Source organism: Phasianus colchicus, chromosome 13 (assembly GCF_987193195.1).
Source record: "Phasianus colchicus chromosome 13, bPhaCol1.hap1.1, whole genome shotgun sequence".
NCBI lineage: Eukaryota > Metazoa > Chordata > Aves > Galliformes > Phasianidae > Phasianus > Phasianus colchicus.
In genome coordinates, this window is record NC_143448.1 from 13058214 (window position 1) to 13074182 (window position 15969).

Consider the following 15969-nt stretch of genomic DNA (forward strand, 5'->3'; position numbering starts at 1 on the left):
TTCCAAATTCCACTTTTCAAATCAGATTTTCCATGGTTGATTAGTCAGAAATGTTGAGAAACAATGTGTGTACGATGATCCGTTTATATGCTTTCTCAGTGTGGAGTCATTGCTTTGTCCTTGAAACATATTACTTTGAACCTGCAGTAATAATTAAAGAACAGCTTTTTAAAAATGTATGACTTTATATCATACCTTCCTAACAGTATTATACTTAATTTTCTGATATCCACAGCATTTGTATTTCAGATCTCCTTGGGCTGTTCTCATCTAAGTTGGGTAGAAGGCCATTGTCCTTTCTCTATTGCCCTTTAAACACAAACTAGGGTCTGATTGTTATAAACTAACAGTGCTGATCATGAGACTTAAGGTATGATTATCTCAGCTTATTTATGTTGAGTATGCATATTGAATTGAATTATAGGAAGGACCTTTGTGATCTTGAGTAATAAAATAAAGATACTGGAAAATCCCAGATATATTTACCTCAAAGTATTGATCATTCAAGAAATAGATGATGAGCTAGACATAAAGCAAGTGTGAGTTGTTTGTTTAATAACATTTTCCCTTTCTCTTCTCCTTGCCCTCAAGGTAACAGACATGCTGAAATACATTAAGATATGTCAGTGAACCTCTAATTAAAGGGAAACACTGAAATAATTGATATTTACTGTGTTGGTTTATTTAGAAATTGACATACTGCAATGCAATCTTCTCTATATCCCTTCCAGGTATACAGTACAAGCAGAAATTTAGACTTCAGTATTATTCATCAGTGGTATTCATGTAGTTGACACAGAAATGGTGGGTGAATATTTAAAAGGTCTATTTGATAAAAATGTTTTCTTTAATTAGAAGGATTTCTTTTTGTTGCTTTTGTTTTTCAAAATTATGAAATATGGAGATCACATAGCATAAGGTATCCTAGCTGAGAAAGTCTTTTTAATATGAAGAGTGATGGCAAAAAGGCAAACAGTGAAGGGGGCAGACTGACAGTGAGTTCTGCTCTCAGTGACTCCATTAGAAGCACATTTTGTGTTGACGCTAGCAAGATTCCTGATTAGAATCTGGAAACAGATGCTGAAGTTATGTTGTATATTATGGATGTGAGAAATGCTAGGACACATGATCATACAAGATTTAGTCACCGCTGTAAGGCATGGCCAGAAGTCTTCCTAAGTGGCAATTAACAAAGACAAATTTCCTCAGTTGTAAAGATTCTGTAATACTTTCAGTCCACAAGAAATCTTACCATACACTTAATAGTGTATCATTATGTTACTTCTTGATTTTTATGCAATATAACAAAACAGACTGCATTTCAAATAGCTTTTAAGTAGGTGGTTTTCACAAAAAGGACAGCTTTCCTGTTTCCCCTCAACCTAAAAATTTGCCCAGCCAGGAAAAATGCTGCAAAAATTAGATAACTTTAATAATGAGTTAACAGCATACTTAATTTGCAGTTGTACACTTCTTGTAGATTTAACCCCAATATGGAAACATGCTCTGTTTTTGCACATACTAATTAACCTCCTATGACAAGATTAAAAATGTAATCGAATTACACAGTTCAAGATTGTGATGGCAAAGAGAGAACTTGTTTGGTGCACTGGTTGGAATATTTCTTCAATGTGTTTCATGATGATTAGCTGTGACACATCCACCCTGAACAGCTTCATGTATGAGCACCTCTTTGCATTTTGTTCTCTATACTTGCTATCTTAAATTTGTGCTGATTGTAAAAACTGCTGAAGTGGAACAATTATGATGCATGCGTTAATAGGTTTTGTTTGTTTGTTTGTTTGTTTGTTTAAGCTTGTAGGGAACATATTTTTAGGAAAACTGCTGTCAATATATCACATTGTGGCTGTTTATCTCAGCCATAGCATCACCGTGCCATGCAGTCACTGGTAAGTGAGGTTGTCTCAGCTCAAAGACATAGTATAGATAAATATCTAGAATGTAGTCAAGAAAAAGAGTTATCCGGATGATTTAATTAGTCTGCACCACGTTACCTGGGGAAAGGAGTGACGACAACAACAAAACTTGGCAAAGCATTCTTGTTTACTTGTCTGACATAGCAAAGTGACATGTATGACACCTGAAAATGCAGCTGCCGTCTGGGCAATTCTCTTGCTCTCTTCAGAGTTATTTTTTAAAACAGCAGCTTCACTAGAAGGAATATACCTCAGAGGTCAGCCGACTGGAAATATGGATCAAAGAGGCCTTTTCAGTGAGGCTATTCCAACTGTGTACTTGCTGCAATTGTAATCAGGGTTAGTAAGACAAAACATAGAAGATGCAGAGTAGAAAAAATCAAAATGTTCCTATGAAAATAGGGAGTAGCAGACATTTTCAATAGACAGAAGAGCTAGTTTTCTCCTAAGTAATGAGTGTTCCCCATTTTTTTTTTTTTTTTTTTTTTTTTTTTTTTCCCTTCCTGACTGAACTGTATCAGGGACTCTGATTTATCATCTACTCATGAAAAGTTATCAGAACCTGACATATTAGTGCTGCATATTCACAGAGGTGGAATTCTTTACATTTCTGCATCTGGTTAAAGTATCCTCTCTGTGGAATTAATTTAAGAGTGACTTCAGAGACATTACATAGTAAGCATGATGACCAAGTAGAGCTCAGCTTAAGAATCGAAAGATGGAAGAAGTTTAAAGGAAATTGAACAGATCAGATAGGTAAAAACAAGAGTGCTGGTCAAGAATTATCAAATTTTGAAATGTGTGTTTTATTCAAAATATTTTCCATTTCAAAATCCCCTTAGTTTTTCAAATGCATTTCTTTCAGGAAAGATGTGAAAGTTTTCTGTGAATCACTTTTGAAATATACTGTAACTAGATGAAGGAAAGATAGGTATCATGAAACTGCTTTTCCCCAGAGTGAGATACAGTTTCTTCCTGTGGATACTGTGTTACAGTAATATAATACAGGAAGAAATTCCTGTAGAAAACACCTGCGGATTATTTTGAACTGTTTCATCTTCAATTGCCTAAGATTGGAGAAATGTTGCTTAAATTATATTGTAGAATAATCTTTAAAAGCCAAGACTTGATAACTTGTTGCTAAAACTATCAGTAATCTTTTCTCTGTATTTAGAGTAGATAATAGATGTGATACATGATTCATCATGCATAGACTCATTATGCAAACACGAATATGCATATATATGGTAAAAATTTAGATTAGTCTTTATGTCCTTTCTTCTGAATACAGATATCTTCACATTGCTGACACTGAGGAATCCCAAAGAAATAATACAAATAAAGAGAAACAGATATGAGTAGCACATTAAAAATCATGCATAATTAAAATGTTCAATTTTTTTCTTCCAGAACAGTAATGTGACCTCTCGTACTTTCAAAGATTTTAAAAACTTCCATTAAAACAAAACAAAACAAAACACCACCAAACAAGCACAGCAACAAACCACACACACACACACACACACACACACACAAAGTAGATCCCACCAACAAACCTTAGCATTTTAGTTATTGCAGCTTTTTGAAGTAATGTTATCCTTACAGATAGAGCAGATACTGGTGTTAGAATTTACAATGTTTGAATGAAAGATTCTGGGTTTAGTTACTTATAACTTTACAAATCTGTGAACAAATAGCCAAACTTTCTGTGTGAAAGTTCTGCCAGGGAAAATTCCTCACAGAGCTGAATTCCTTCATATTAGGCAGCTGACCGTACTGGGAATTTATGTCCAAAAAGGAAATCATTTTGTTGCAGCTATGAGTCTTTTTTATTTTTTTTATTTATTTTTATTTTTTTAATTTAAAATGTGCGACCAGTAGATGTTTCAAAACTGGAAGGTGATCTTTGACAGAAATATGTTTTTGTGTGAAGATGCTTAGTGATAGTTCTCTATTGCTATTAGTTAATTTTAGTTACGTTAAACAAAGTTCTAAGAAGTAATTGTTTGATTTTTTAGCACTTTGTTCATCAGTGGTGAGACTTGGGGGAAAATATCACATGTCAGCTTGGACATTCATTTTTAAAAATTAAATATTGACACTAAATAGATGAATACTAGAGAAAAAAAGAACCATAAAAAAAGAAGGAAGGATTTCAGTGAGAAATGTAGAGTGCTGTTTGAGTTAAGTAAACTGCACCACTCTCTTATGCTGAAAGTCTCAAAAACTTTGAGAATTAATTAAAATGAATTAAGAACAACTGCTTGAGAAGTGGACTTTTCTGAGACTGATTGCTGATGGCATGTAGCAAAAAATTTTGTCCTCTGATGAATTCAAGACCATATTAATCTTTCTGCATTGACATAACTTGTATAATTGCTGTTGTAACTTCTACTGTTTCGCTTCTGTTTTCCTGGTCAGTGGGGCAACTGATTCATTGCAATTCAAATTCAGAATTTTGGCAGCAGCTTATTCCCACTTTGAATTTGGCCTATTCTCTGCTGAGTTTTGCATGCTCTGTGAAATTTAATAATTGCAAATAGGCATTCACCTGAGTTCTGCATTCTCTCAGGATGTGCACTTCCTGCAGTTCTTGTATTTATAATCTATTTTGAAAAGCTTTTATTCTGAAGCATAAAGTAAAAATCAAAACTTAGCATTTTGGATCTGTCACATATCTAATTCATTTTTATCTTTGCCTTATGACTAATACATACTATGTACTTTCTCCACAGTGAGAAACATTTATGGTTCTGTTCTTCTGCAGGATGTTCCTTACATATTGCATGAATGACAGTAACAGAATTTGGCTTGTCAGTTGCACACGCTTGTCTGTTACAAAGTATGACAAATTACTTTGCTCCTGACAGAACACAGAAAAAGTGTCAAACATTCAATTAAATGTACAAATAAAAATATTCACAAGCTTAGTTCCTGTAGGCTCAAATCCTCTGTGATAGGACAGTAGGTACCAATGACTTCAAGTGAATTATTGTAAGTGTAGCTAAGGAGACCACAGTGCAGTAATTTAGAAAATATTTTGTTGTGTTTTAATTAGACAAGCATCTAAATACCAGACAGCCTTTCACTCACTCCTCTCCATCATAGTGGGATGAGAGAAGTGAATCAGGGACAAAAAGTAAAATAAACTTGAACTCATAGGTTGAGATAAAAACTATTTATTAAGGTAGAAAAAGGAGAGAGAAAGAACAGTAATGATGATTTTATGTATATTTGTTGTATATATACATATATACAGAATAGGTGATGCTCAAAACAATTGTTCCTGACCCATCCACAAATGCCCAGCCAGTCCTTGAGCAGTGGAAACCCCACCCTGGCCACTTCCCTCAGTATTATAGTTCTCATGATGCCATATGTTAAGGAATAGCCAGCGTAGGTCGGTGGTCTTGGTTCTGCCCCTCCCATTTCCTTAGGTCCCCCAGTCCTTGCTGACAGGACAGTCTAAGAAGCTGAGAAATAAATATCCTTGGCTCTGTACAGCACTGCTCAGCAACAACTGAAGCAGTGGTGTGTTATCAACATTTTTTTTCTCCTAAACCCAGAACTGACACTGTTCTAAAGACATGTAAATATAAAGTCTACCCTGAATATAAAGCCTTCTATTTTATTATACTGCCTCCCAACATCAGAGATGGATGTTGGTGGTATGGCAGTAGAGACTGATGGCACCTACTGACATTTATCAATGCTTCCTGAGCATTGATGGAGACCAAACAGTGAATGTGAGCACAGTGAGGAGGTGAATGGCATGTGGCAACAATAACAGTAGATCACCTCTGCTAGTGCTGATCATTACAAGCATGGATGCAGGCTCTGTTTGTCAATAGTGAAAATGCATAGCTAATAGTGGTGACTGTGTTGAAAAATAGTGCTTTGTAGCTGAGAATGTGCTCTGTCAAATCATGTTATTGTGCTCTTTATATCTATTGTAGTTTCCACAAAAATAAATAAGAGGCATTGCTTTCAGAACAACCTATGTACAAAACATTTTCAAAAGGACAGAAGAATCGAGTATTTAGTGAAGCAGTGGAATTTTATCTTGGCTATTAAAATGGGACAAACATAAAAATGTCTATTTATCACTACTTTTCAAAGCATTCAGCCATGCTGTCTGAGACATTTACAGCCACTGGTTACTAGCTCTGCACCGGTATCATATTTGTAACTATTAATATGCAGACAGGAGATGATTAAATGCACTTGTGATAAAATGTGACACCATATTATAAATGAGAATGGAAAATGATTTTATAACCATAAATCATGTATTACAGTATATGTGACAAGGCTCAAACTGATGAAGACAATGCAGAAATAGCAAATACTGTAAATGCCAGTTTCATGATATTAAAAAAGGTGTTTTCTTCTTCTAATGTTCTATTTTATGTCTTGCTTCAATTGCTTACTTCAACTGAAAATAACAACAGAGATGTGGCTATGGTTTGTCTAAATCAGTTAACAATTTGATGGCTATTGGATACTTTCTATTCTAATATTAAAGAAGACCAAGACATTTAGGAAGATCTTCCTCAGGAAGTTTAAATAAAACAAAAATTAAACATCAGTTCTCTCTTCTACATTAAATAAGAACTTTTTCAAAGCTATGGTATGGAAATTAAGTAAATATTTCATCCATTTAATGTGAAAACATTCACAGAACATCTTGCAAGACCTTCCATTCTTCATATAGCTTTGTCATCTGCTCATAGTCACTGAAAAAGAACCTGAGGGGGATGTATGAGACCACCTTCTCAATTTTGAACATAAAATACATCTTGTATCTAAAAACATGGTTATTTTTCCAATATAATGCATACTTGTTGGGAAAAAAAAAATTTAGAATAGTCTCACTGAACTTAAGTTTCTGCTTAGAAGATTATAGGCTGGACAGTCCCATGTGAACTGCTGTGATGCTATTCTTCCCATCAGCTTTGGGACTTCAACTTTTCCTGGTCCAGAGATGTTATGTATATTGTTCCAAGCAGTGAATCCTGAGGTTTTTATCCTTTCTTGCTTTAAGCAGTCTGTACTGTCTGATTATTAATCTCCACAGTTGGTCCAATGGGTTGATAGTGTATCAGATATTAAATACATAAAAACCACTAGGGTGTATGTTTAACTGATGGTCCTTGCACAGGAGGACTTTCAGAGTTTTCCAAAGGCTATTCAAAGCTGTTGTGAAAATTTCAGACAAATTACAGTCACCTTCAAATGTTGTGTAACAAGAAAAGAGGTAGGAAGGTACTTAGAAATAAAATGAAATGTGTGCTCAGTTACTTTAATGTACAGTCTTATTTAACCCCTTTTTGTAATTTACTTGTATTTCCCTTACACTTAAAGACTCAAGTCAAGACTGTGATCTTTAGTGCTTGTATGGAGGAAAGGACAATATTTGGGCTGAAAAAAAAAAAAAAAAAAAAAAAAAGTCAGGCTAGCTAGCCAGGACAGAAAAAAAAAAAAAAACCAGCATGGGAACAGACACAAACAGATAAAAAAGTTTGTCCAAGGCCACAAAGAAGGGCAGTGGTAGAGATTGGAGCAGAATTTAAGATTTCTGACTTCCAATATTAGAGTCCTAATAAATAATTCATTTAATTTCCTTGTTTTTATCTGCTTGCAAAATGTTCATGCGTGTGCTCTGACAATCTCTGAGTCATTGAGTATTCATTCAGAATTCCTTTTCTGTAAAAAAGCTCAAATGCTGTTTGATTGTAGCTATCTAACGTTCAGGATCATAATTCATATTATGCTGACCAGTTGTGTGAGATGTAAAAGGCTTTTTTCCCACCACAGGCATACCTTGTTTGCCCTGTTGGGCTCCCCACATTTTGTGTGGGGAGTGCAGAGGAGGAAAGAGACAGGATTTCTCAGGAAAAGTGAAATTATGGCTATACTTAAAAGATGAAAGACATATTGTAATTTTGCTCTAAAAGTCAGCATGCCACTGTTTTTAAGCAGATATGTATTCTATTTATTTTCATGAATAGCACATTTACAGTCTCACTTCTTAAAACTCTTTCTTCTAGAAAATATTCAGCTACTCAATAGTAAAATTTCTGTTAAAATGACTATTCATGGGAAGTATTGTATTCTGTACTGACTTGAGTGAAGCCAGTTCATGCAACTTGAGGATTTGACCTCTATGGTGCCTTGTTAGTGAAGAAACATTCACTAGTTTCTGTGGACCATAAATGAATACTTTCCTTCTGGGGAATGTAAGTCCAAACTCCAAAATAGTAATGGCTCTTTATGTATTGTAGTGTATAGGGAATGGAGAACTATTAGAAGTGATGAGGATGTTGAAAAATCACCTTTTTTTGGCAGAGGTTTCATTTCATGTCTCAGAGTCATTTCCTTGCCATTGCATTCTGAAGTTGGAGGAAATGAGGACCACTCCATTTCATAGGGCACGGAAGTTTTCTATCAGTCATCACTGTTGCTTCTGAATACTGCAGAAAAAAACTCACCTCTTTTGTTTTACCCATAAGGTCCACATTGTAGAACTGTGGCATTCCTGTAGGTAAGGTCAATTTATTTACAGTAATAGTCCCATACAATTAATAACAATACCTTTTTTTTTTTTCTTTTCTTTCTTTTTTTTTTTTTTTTTAAGTTTTCATTTTCTCAGATCCATAGCAGTAATATAAGATGGTATATATAGGCAATATATGTGCAATTATTCAACATTATCTGTGTTGATGTTTCTGTGATTTAATGACTTTTGAATTCATTTTATTTTATAGGATGATATTTTTGTGAAGGTAGTTTTGGTAACCTCAGCAAAAGCATCACTACAGATTTCCACAATTCTCAGTTGTTCCAATTATACTGTGACCTCTACTTAACAAAAATGTTATTACAGATGTTATGTAGAACAGTTTAAATAAATTGAAAATATAAGAAATTAAATTATAGGAATTCTATAAACTATGTGCAATCGTTATGTAAAGTGTCATATTGTGTTGTCAAAAATACACGAGGTCTTACAATAGTTGGTCTTTTTCAAGAAAAGATGACTATTCTGTTAACTGCTAGTTGTTAATAAGGTAAACTATTTCAAAGTAGCTTCTCAGACCCCGTGTTGTATGAGTGTCGCATATTGTATTTTGCATAAATTATTTTCCCCAGCAAATGAACCAATTAACTGTCATTTTGTTCATTTTACCACATTTTCCACTGTTGTGATTAGACAAACATCAGTAGAAGTTCAAAGAACTACACAAAGTAGAAATGACTGAATACATCTTCACATAAACAGAAACAAGTTTTCATCATCAGAAATGGTTTAAGCTTTAGAATGTTGACTATCATGTTAATATTTATTACCTACTTAAACTTTCTTTGTTTTTACATAGCACAGTGCTTTAATATGTGTTGGTACAGCCCTCCTTGCAGCCTTTCCTTGTTTTTCTTTTTGAAGTGAAACAAACACTTAGAAAAATGTTATTTAAACTCAAAGAAATCTCTTACAACAGCTTCAATTCTTTTACTGCTCTCTAGAAGTTCAGCTCCCAAGTTTTGCTCATATCTGGGATTGCCCTGACCCAAGTACAACACCTTGCACTTGGCCAAACTGAACCTCACTAGGTTCTACTGAGCCCACTTTTCAAGTCTGTCCAAGTAACTTCTAAAAAAAAAAAACTACATAGTTAATCATGGTTGATTTTAACCATTTTCCTCTGAAATCTTAGTTGGAACTTCTCCTTCAACTGTAAAAATTAAATTATTGAATGAGGTCATAGATCTCATTAAAATCTAATACAGTTCTGTAAATCTGGCAGGTATATGCAGTATGAAAAAAGAATTGTACAGTAGCTGGGGTTTATGTGCAGTGTTTCAAGTTAATTACAAACACTTTTTTTTCAGTGTGTAATGAAATCTTGAAAATATTATGTCACACTGTGGTCTGAGTATAGGCATTACCTCTGGTTAAATAGGAAAGTTTTATTCCCACCTCTTTATAGGGCCTTTTTCCTAATCAAAATGTATTTACTGTGATTGCCATTAAGTGTTTCCTGGTACACATGACATATATAAATGAATGAGTAAAACTGGAATATAATGGAAGACTCTTTTGGTAAGTGTATTTATAACCAAGGAACGCTCGCACCCAAAAAGTTTTTTTGTTTGTTTAAGTTGGATTTAGTATGAAATGCTCCAATATATTATGCTTTTCAAGCACAAATATGTGATTTGGTTGCCAGTATGGTATTTGAGAAACTAATAAAGCAGTCAGAATATAGGGAAGAATACTATTTCTGTCTATGAATATTAGAGCATTGCTCCCTCATATATCTAAGATACACAGTTATTAGGTTAAGATAAACAGTTTATTAAAAAAATCTTTATGTAATACCACAAGAATAGACTCTCATAATTTAATACAGAGCAAGTAACATTGTTTGATTTTTTGCTTTATTTCTTTTTAACTAAATAAATTTTAAACTTGGGTTAAATCAATACAGCTAAGGATAATTTAATGAAAAGAAGCCACAAATTGTATTTTCTTTCTTCTTCAAAATAAATTAATTCACAAGGTGCTTTATCTTGTTTAAAACTCAGCCCAGGAGATGCCAAAAAATATTTTTAATGTGGAAAAAGAAACTCAGTACAGTGGGGAGAGATTTAACAACACTGATAAATGCAATCTAAACATCAATACTTGTTAGCATTCCTTTAACCACACTCTTCTCCAATTGAATGAAAACCTTACATTAGTTCTTAACACTGTAGCATTATTGATTATAAAATATTATAATTTGCTGCTTCAAGGCCCTATTTACCCAGATATGTAAAAGCACAGTCTGCCGTGAAAACTATGAAAAAATAATAATTGTAAATGAGATAACTAAATTCCAGCTAAGATAGTAATTTCACAGTACTTAATCAAAAACAATAACCTGTAATGAAGCTTGAGAAATTTCTGAAAAAAAAAAGCTGAGTAACAGCCATATTTATTCCGTTAAAATGTCTGAATACAGAAGGTGTACTTCAAGTAATTTGTTGATCTCTTTCCCCCTAAACACCTATCTTTAAGAAAATGATTAGATCTTTAATTCATAGTTCATTATAATTAAAACTCTATGCTGACTTCTGAAAGAATTCATAAAAATACAAAAGCCTCTTGTGTAGTCATGGCTGAGGAGAACCTGTTTATTCTTACCTAATTAGGTACTCTTAATGGCAGCATATTCCAGTTAATTCGTGCTCGAAATACATAAAGCAACCAGAAAATTCCATGCTTAGGCTTCTGCAGAAGATACATGCATTTCTGTTCCTATCTAAAAGGGGAGACCTGTAATAGCCAACTGCCAGCTTCTCTGTAAGACAGTGAGTATTCTGAAGGTTCTCTTCTTGTTTGTACTCTTCTGGAATGAATATTTTCAGGTTGCTGGAATGTTACAAAAATAAGTTCTCTTGTAGGCTAGGGGCTGCTTCCATTCAGCCTCTTCCTAACATAAAAAAGGAGATATTATATAAAATTATACTAATTTTGCTTTCAGACTTGGTGCTAACATGCTGGATTTGATTCTCCTATTCATTCTGAACATTTTTCTGCTTATGTGTGGTATTAGTTGTAACCTTAAGGAAGAACAGTTTTAAACATGTTATTGAAAAGAGTTAAACTTTCTGGATAAGGTGAAGGCCAAATCAGTAATGATACACGTGTATGGAAAGAATAGCCACCAAAGTTTTAGCTGACTAATTCCCATATAACTTACTGAGGATACACAAAGGCTATTGAGCTTTAGCTGTATCAAAACAAACCTGCCCCCAGGCAAACTACAAGAAAACTCTGAAGAGATGATGTTATGAAATGGCTAACATCTTTGCTATTGCTGTGCAGAAATAAAATGTCAGAGGAAAAACAAACAAACAAACAAACAAAAAAACACAACAAAAAGCGGCCTAGGAAATAAAATCACTTATGAGTCTGAATTCATACTAGGAAAATAATTCCTGGGATGCAATCATTGGTGAATACATGTGTGGGAAAAGACTTTGCTGAGGACACTGGGCCCCTCTATGACGGTCTGTAACACAAAAGACTACAAAAAGTGGAAGTGTCAGGGAGAACCTCAGAGCTCTGCATGTTCTCAGTAGAAGGATTGCATAGGGAAGCAGGCTTAGGCTTGGAGTCATTTTGCCTCCTCTTTCTCCTGATTCTCTTAGCTCTATTAATAAATGCTGTAATACCTCTGATTTTAGAGGTTTTTGATAACTTTCAAACATTTGTCTTGTTAACTGTTTTATAATTGCAGAGTGTTTATTCCATACTTGGAGGTGCTAAATAGTAGCTTCTATGTATAAGGAGGAATAGGCAGCTTTTGAAAGGGCAGTATGTTTTTTCCTTTGCTGTTATGCTTGTCAATTCCATCCAGTTCTGTTGGTCTACCCAAACTTAAAACATCACTTATATGCAGATGACTTAGTGTGCATTTGAACATATGACACTTTATGTCACCAGGAACTGGAAGACTACAGGTTGTATCCTATATCCCTTCTGAAGACTGGAATAGAAAAGCATAATGAAATGTATGAAATACTGACTCAGTTCCCAGGAAAGCTGTGCTTTCCATCATTTCTACATATATTAGAAGAAGAAGATGCTAGAATAGAGCATTTATATTTTATTCTATGTTTGCTTTATAGCCCTTTGGAAAACATCACAATTAATCCTATGTAAGTCTTGTTTGTAAACAGGGCTTTATTATGATTCTCTTTCTGCTTAACAGCTTCTAAATCATATAATAATGAGTATCAATATGATTTTTTTAACGCATTTTGCATTACATTTTTTGATGTTGCAAAAGCAGCCTCACAAATTAAGACATTCTCTTCAAATTTCCATGGAAATGTTTGTTTTCGAGTAACATTCGTAAAAGTTTAATGAAACTGAAGCTGTTATATTCTGCTCTTTTGTCTTATGCAGAACAGTCTGACCTTTGGAACACACAGTATTTTCACACTTTAACTTCCCACAGCGTATCAATTAGTAAACATGCTTATGAAAATTGGCCATTTAAAACAACATTTTTGTACTACATACAGACTCGTAAATCACAGGATGCTGACAACATGAAATGCCAGCTGTGAAATGAGAAACTGATGAAAATGCAGTAATTCTAGATTTTAATATAATACAAACTATGTCAGCAATATTTGTGAATAGCAGCTGTCAAGATTTCATTTGAACTGCATGTCTTATGGTATTTCTATATTCTGTTCTTTTCTGATAATTTAGAACTTCCTCTACCCCCTCCAACCTTTCTATATAATAACAAAAGAAATTCTACAAAGAAATTCACTAGATTTAAAGGGATCGAATACTGGGGCGAATACTAGAAGGAGCTGGGGTGCAGGTGATCTTTTCTTCTACGCCCGTGGTGTCGGGAAAAGGTACAGGGTGGATCCGAAAAACCCAACTCTTAAATAGATGGCTTAAGAGCTGGTGCAGACACAAGAATTTCGGCTTTTTTGACCATGGGGCAATCTACACTGCACCTGGCATGATGGCTGCTGATGCAAGCAGCCTGTCCCTGAGGGGTAAGAGGGTATTAGCTGAAGAATTAGCGGGACTCATTGACAGGTCTTTAAACTAGGAATGAAGGGGGAAGGGGGCAAAATAAAGGCTACTGGGGTTGAACGGTTCATTCGAGGGATTGTACCAAACTCTGTGGGCAATGATGGCAGAGTGCAAAAGGAGGGAGTAGGGCAGGGGGATGCTGGGGATGCTGCTGTTCTAGCGGATCCTGGATCGCTTATGAAGGTGGTGAGACGGACAGCCCGGCTGAAGTGCCTTTATACTAATGCACGAAGCCTGAGTAACAAGAAGGAGGAACTGGAAACTGTGATGCATTCTGAAAGTTATGACATTGTTGCTATCACAGAAACATGGTGGGATGACTCCCACAATTGGGATACTGCCATCGACGGCTATAGACTCTTTAGGAGAGATAGGAGAGGTAGGAAGGGTGGGGGAGTTGCTCTCTATGTCAGAGATTGGATAAACTGTGAGGAGCTCCCCATGAGAAACAGTCAAGAACAGGTTGAGAGCCTGTGGGTTAGGATTAGAGATGGGACTAATAAAGGTCAGCTGGTATTAGGGGTATACTACAGGCCACCTGACCAAGGGGAGGCTGCTGATGAGGCTTTCTTGCTCCAGATGCGTGAGGCGTCTGCCTCACGGGCTCTTGTCCTGGTGGGGGACTTCAACCATCCGGACATTTGTTGGAAAAACCACACGGCGAGCTGCAAGAGCTCCAGAAGGCTCTTGGAATCCATTGATGATAGCTTTCTGGTTCAGGTATTGGACAGACCGACCAGAGGTCAAGCGTTGCTGGACCTGCTGCTCACCAACGCTGAGGAGATCATCAAAGGCGTCAAGGTTGGAGGATGCCTAGGCTCCAGCGATCATGCCCTGGTTGAGTTTGTGATCTCAAGCGATGTGGGCCTGGTAAAGAGCAGGACCAGGACGCTGAACTTTAGAAGAGCAGACTTCAAGCTACTCAATGGAATGCTGGCCAAGATCCCCTGGCGCGCTGCCCTCAAAGATAAGGACGTTGAGGAGAGCTGGCTGCTCTTCAAGGATGCCCTCCTGGCAGCACAAGAGGTCTCCATTCCCCTGATTAAGAAAGTGGGCAGGAGAGGTAGAAAACCGGCATGGCTCAGCAAGGACCTGCTAAGAGAACTGAGGGTGAAGAAAGGGGTGTACAAGCTCTGGAAACAAGGCTGTGTCACCTGGGAAGAATACAGGGATGCCGTCCGGACTTGCAGACGTGGGATCAGGAAAGCCAAGGCGCAGGCAGAACTGAACTTGGCCAGGGACGTGAAAAACAATAAGAAAACCTTCTACAGGTACATTGGCCAGAAGAGACAGGCCAAAACGGGCGTACCTACTTTGGTAAATTTAAAAGGAGAAATGGCTTCAACAGATGAAGAGAAAGCTGAGGTGCTGAATGAGTTCTTCACCTCGGTCTTCACTGGTGGCCAGGATTCTAGTCTTTTTCACGTCCCTAAGTCTTGCACCCCCATACCTCTATGTGGGGACCAAGGAGGTAAATCCCTCCCCACTGTAAGGGTTGAGCAAGTCCGAGAGTGCCTCCTTAGACTGAATGAGTATAAGTCTATGGGGCCAGATGGCGTGCATCCCAGGGTCCTGAAGGAGCTGGCTGAGGTGGTTGCTGAGCCGCTCTCCATCATATTTGAGAAGTCGTGGCTGTCAGGTGAGGTCCCGGACGATTGGAGGAAGGGTCACGTCACTCCCATTTACAAGAAGGGGAGCAGGGAGGACCCGGGTAACTACAGGCCGGTGAGTCTCACCTCCGTGCCTGGGAAGATTATGGAACAGATCCTCCTGGACAATATGCTTGATCACATAAAGAACGAGCACGTGATCCTAGATAGCCAGCATGGCTTCACCAGGGGAAGGTCATGCTTAACTAATCTTGTGGCCTTCTATGATGGAGTGACGGCATTGGTGGACGAAGGGAAGGCAACTGATGTCATTTACCTGGACCTGAGCAAGGCCTTTGACATGGTCCCCCATCACATCCTCATCTCCAAACTGGAGGGAAGTGGATTTGACGGGTGGACAACTAGATGGATAAGCAATTGGTTGAAAGGCCGCAGACAGAGGGTGGTGGTCAATGGCTCTATGTCCAGGTGGAGGCCGGTAACGAGCGGTGTCCCTCAAGGGTCTGTCTTGGGACCGGTGCTCTTTAACATCTTTATTAATGACATCGATGAGGGAATGGAGTGCACCCTCAGCAAGTTTGCTGATGACACCAAGCTGAGTGGTGCAGTCGATACGGTGGAGGGAATGGAGGCCATTCAGAGGGACCTTGACAGGCTGGAAAGCTGGGCTCGGGTGAACCTAATGAGGTTCAATAAGGCAAAGTGCAAGGTTTTGCACTTGGGCCGGAAGAACCCCAGGCACCTGTACAGGCTGGGGGGAGTTGTCCTTGAGAGCAGCTCGGCAGAGAAAGACCTAGGGGTCCTGATAGAT